This window comes from Canis lupus, chromosome X (genome assembly GCF_048164855.1).
Source record: "Canis lupus baileyi chromosome X, mCanLup2.hap1, whole genome shotgun sequence".
NCBI lineage: Eukaryota > Metazoa > Chordata > Mammalia > Carnivora > Canidae > Canis > Canis lupus.
Window position 1 is genome coordinate 102,507,520 of NC_132876.1, and position 5,430 is coordinate 102,512,949.

The 5,430-nt window shown below is 33.4% G+C and overlaps 1 long non-coding RNA gene across 1 annotated transcript; it reads right to left on the reverse strand.

Moving 5' to 3' along the window:
- Positions 1-617: 617 nt before the first annotated feature.
- LOC140627993 (uncharacterized) lies at positions 618-3,980 on the reverse strand. The gene is made up of 3 exons (XR_012026455.1): positions 3,711-3,980; positions 2,890-2,990; positions 618-913 (listed from the first exon to the last, which is right to left on the reverse strand). It is a non-coding gene; the product is annotated as an uncharacterized lncRNA (long non-coding RNA).
- Positions 3,981-5,430: the final 1,450 nt, after the last annotated feature.

The following is a 5,430-nucleotide window of genomic DNA, read 5'->3' on the forward strand; positions in this document are numbered from 1 at the left end:
GAATAGAGGCAAGCATTCAGCCAAAATGCACAATATATGAGGGAACAAGAAAGCATCAAACAAAGCCCCTAGTAGTGCTACCCTTATTCCACATCAGGATATGTTTCAGTTTCACAAGTAAAGATGAGTTGTGATGTTGAGTAATGTTCGTAAAAATATTATTTACCAAAGGGATTTGTTTAGTTTTTCTGGCTTATTCATTTTACACTTTTAATTGCATAAAGTCTGTTAATAACACTACTGCCATTCTCCAGATTCCTAACCTCCGAGGTAGTTTGCAGTGAACAACCTAGACAGATAAGGTACACCCTGGTAAAACAATAGCATCTATTAGCACATTTAGAAGGAGTTACTGTCAGTGTCATTAGCAAATTACTAGGAGTTATTTACTCTTGTCATTAGCACATTTACTAGGAGTTATTTACTCTTATCAGATATTAGGGAATAGTTACAGGTCTGCTCTCACTCCTTTTCTTCACAACAGGCAACATGAGCCTAAGATATTAGGAGTCAGGAAAATGATTACTTGGGGAAACGGAAGACATGATGATGGGAGGTGGAAAAAAGAATTTGCCTTCTTTTTTTTTTAATTTATTTATTTATGATAGTCACAGAGAGAGAGAGAGAGAGAGAGAGGCAGAGACATAGGCAGAGGGAGAAGCAGGCTCCATGCACCAGGAGCCCGACGTGGGATTCGATCCCGGGTCTCCAGGATCACGCCCTGGGCCAAAGGCAGGCGCTAAACCACTGCGCCACCCAGGGATCCCTGCCTTCTTTATTCTTCTGGAAGTCTGAGTATTTTATTCTTCACCTGAATAGTGGTTTACACAGTTGTATTTTCTTTTGCTAATTTCATGTCACTGCTCAGTTAGTGTATGGTACTCTTCTCCATTCATGCCATGCTTTGAGTGACCTACAAATACAATAAATATAACCTCAATAAGCAAGCAAATGATCAACACCAGATTTTTGAGGAGTTTGTGCATATGGGGGTGTGTGCACACCTATGTTTTTCTAGGAGGAGACAGAGTGATAGAATTGGGGAAATGTATATATGGGGACCCAAGGGCATTAGATCTGTTTTCTTTCAGGTGGTTATAGTTTGTCTCCTTTATAAATAATCTTTTTATTTCACATATATGTCAAATATGTAGTTTCTAATAAAATAATTTAAAATTTTCTGAAGATTTGTTTTCAATTAAAATTATTTCCTATATAGGAAGGAAAGCATACCTAATTTGCCTGACAGTAGAAGCAAAATGAAATAAAAAAAATAAAAGGTAAACTATCATGAAAGCCAAAAAAATCCAAGTTAAAAAATTATATTAAGATAACCAAAAAGATATGAATAAGCTACACACAAATTAAAATAATTTAAGCATATTCCTAAGGAAAATTCCAAGAGGAAATGTTCTCATAATTGATGACTCAAATCTAATATTAACCGAGATGAAAAATTACATGAGAACTGGCAAGTTCTTTTGATAAAGTAAAATAACACCTGTGTTATATCAAAATATTTAATTTTTTACGGTAATATACAGTAACATTCAATTCTGGGAAAACATTTTATATCTATAATAATTTATATAGCCTTATTAAGAACATTAAACTTAAAATATAGTACTTTTAATCTGGTCCTAGATTTTGTAAAAAGTATAAAATGGTACTGGATTTTTAGAAAGCTATTTGACATTTTGTAGCAAAATTTGAGTCATAATCCTTTACACAATAATTCTACTTCTAGGACTATATAGCTACTGAGGGAAGTGCACTAAAGCATGGGTACCAAAAAAGAGAACAATTTTTAAATAAATTATGATGTTTCTGTACTATGACTACGGTTCAACTTTTACAGTTAATAAGGTATGTCTGTATATATTCACATAAAACATCTCCAAGTCATATTGTTAAGGGGAAAAAAGTGCACTGTACTTTAATTTCACTTGTGTGCACCAATATATAAATATGTATGTTAATGTATAGTTATGTGTGTATCTGTTCATATATAGACTTTGTTAATCATGGTTACTTCTGAGAAGGAATAAGTATCTGCAGTTTTTCAAAATTTTACTCCGAGCATGCTCTGTATTTCTCACTAATAAAAGAAAAAACATAGGAGCGACTGGCTGGCTTGGTCAGTAGAGCATGTGACTTTGAACTTGTGGTCGTGAGTTCAAGCGCCAGGTTGGGCATGGAGCTTACTTTAAAAAGCAATGTAGAATGTAGTATCACTAATGATTATTTTGGTAAATCTGCTTTCTACTTTTTCTTTTTTTATAAGTAGTACAGAACAGGATAAGATGTTATACTTAAAGTACAATTAGAAAAGAGATACAGGGCAGCCCAGGTGGCTCAGCGGTTTAGCGCCACCTTCAGCCCAGGGTGTGGTCCTGGGGACCTGGGATCGAGTCCCGCATCGGGCTCCCTGCATGGAGCCTGCTTCTCCCTCTGCCTGTGTCTCTGCCTCTCTCTGTGTCTCTCATGAATAAATAAATAAAATCTTAAAAAAAAAAGAAAAGAGATACAAAGAAAAGAAATGCTAAGAACATATATAAATAAGCTATGTGCAGAAAATAATTTATTTGTGAACCACTTAAAAGAAGCTGGTCTCTATTTAGTCAGTGAGATCATTAAGTGAGGCATCAAAAATGAAATTTTTACTTGGAATAATTTTTTACTCCGCTAGAAGAGGATTAAATGCCATGTTTATTAGGAGGTTTATCTTATATTAAGGGTCTCTGTTCCCACAACAGCAGAAAAATGACAATAAGGGTCAGGATTCTAGTGACTCTTAAATTTTATATGGTAAGTATATAGAAGAAAGCATTAAAGTATAACGTTGTCCTGTTGAGTTGTTGTGCCATTTCTTGTGACATGTATAAATACCTTATGAAGGATTGTTATTCTCAGAAGACTGCATTTATGTTGTAACTGTATGATAGGATCATGGCCAAGTGCAGAGGACCACTTAGGTGTTGTCAAAATCACTGGATAATTCAACATGTTTTGAAAGAAGAGAATATAATGTATAAGAACAACCAGTTCCCAGAAGTAATTTCTTAAAACACAGTTCTTGTTTGTATGTGATTATATATCATAAGAATTGAAAAAATAATTCATTGTGACTCAGACCAAAAGAGAGTCCAGTTCTAGCGTATATTCAAAATTGAGGAAATGATTCTGATGGTCCTGAATTTGCCTGCCTCCTATTAAAAGGTAGGCATGCTTTAAAGGTATTAAAAGGTAAATGCCCACTTATGGAAACTCAGCTTTAAACAGGGTTACAAGAGGTGCACTCCTAGATTCAGTTGTGCCATTGTCTCTTCATGAGCTTGAGAACATCACTCTGACCTTAGTGTCTTTTTTCGTAAACAAGGGAATCAAAATCTCTTAAGTGCTAAAATCTACAGGATATGTATACCCAAGTGCATAGCACAAACATGAACATAACCTACAGCATTTCACAGTGATGGTAACATTTAGATGTTTAGCAAATTACACATCTCGCCTTCTCTATGAGCACGCCATTTTAAAGTAATCATTAAAGTACAGAATCTGCCCCCATGGTTTCAAAGATTCACGCAGAATACTAGGCTACAGAAAATTCAGTAGTTGAGTTATCAGATACCCAAACACTCATAAATGATAGAATCATATGAACTCAGATTTTACCATATAAAGTTAGCTGTCACAGGCCATCAACCTACCTTTAATTTCCCAGTAGAGTATCTTCACCCAGGGTACTCTACAGATTCTACTGGAACTTTTGGGGCAGGAAGCCACAATTTTCAGAACTGTTCTTAACATTCAACAGTAGGTTTTTCCTTCTTTTGTTTGAACTGGAATCTAACTTCGTATTCATTCCCCCCCCAGCCCAATTTTTTATTTATGCCTTTACAGAACATACTAAATTATTGGATATGCTGGGACTTGACTTGGGTTCACACATGTGCTTCAAAGTGGAAAAGTTGATCACCTGAAAAAAAGAATCTTCTGTTAATAAACTTCGGATACCATTCCAGTTATTCATGTCTTCATTAATTCCTATCCATAATTTTTTATTGTTTGCCATGTAAAGAAATTGCAAATTGCAAATTTCTTTGAAATTTTACTTGGGAGTTTGATAATCTTCAGAGTTATTGTAAATGGTATTTATAACATATTTAGTCTTCTAATTATGTGTTCCTGGCATTTGGAATGACAATTATAATTGATTTCTTTGTTAATCATGTGTTTAGCCATCTTGCTAGATTCACTTATTAATTCTAATATATTGTATGTAGATTGATATTAGTCTATATATACAGTCATCCATTATGAATAATGACACTGCCATTTCTTCCTTTCCCATCCTTATGTCTTTTTGTTTGTTTGTTTTTAATGTTTTATTACAGTATAATTGACATATAACCATCATATTAGTTTTAGGTATACAACATAAGTGATTCAACCTTTTTTTTTTCTTTTTCATCTATTGCCCTGCATAAATAATAAATTGAAATGGTGTTAGGAATCCTTCTCTTATTCCTGATCTCAGGGGAAGATTTAAATATTTCAGCACTTGTTATATTAGCTACAGTTTATGAATTTTTAACAATCCTAAGTGGGTGATAAGTTATATCTTTTTTTGTATTAAAATAATCACACTATTTTGTTCCTTTGTTTTATTGAAATGATTTTATTTCAGTGTTAATTCAACACGAATTTATTACTGGATAAAACCCAATTTGTTCATAGTATATCAGACTTGATTCACTGTGTTAAACATACTTCTTTTATTTTTGCATTAGGTCGTAAGAGATAAAAGCCTTTGATTTTCCTCTTTAGGCAATATTCTTCTCAGTTCATTGTAAAGTTTTTATGGCACTCTTGAAAAATTTAGAGGGGCTGCCTGCTATTTATGTTCTCTGTATGTCTTGTGTAACACTGGTGTCATTTCTTTCTCAATTGTAGAGGAAAATTTACTAATTCAATCACCAAAGCATGGGACTCACTTATAGAAGATTTTTCATTATAGTTTCAATTTATTTAATAAACATAGGATAGTGCAGATCTTCTAAGTCTTATTTTTTTGGTAAGCTGGGCTTGACATTTAATATTTAATAGCATAAAAATTTATTTAGCATAAAATCACTTGTACTTTGTCTATTTCCAGTTTCTGTAATGATGACATTTCTCATTTAAGTAATGTGTTTCTTCCATTCCTGAAGAATGAATCCTTTAGTCATAATGAAATGTCCCTCTTTATCTCTAGTTATCCTTTTTTCCTGGAAATCTAGTTTATTTGGCATTGATTTACCTGTCTTACTTGTCTTATGCTTAATTCTGCATTGTATATCACTTTCTGTGCTATTACTTTCAATGTTACTGTATCTTTCAATTTAAATTGCCTTTCACGTAAACAGCATATATTTGGGATCTGCTTTT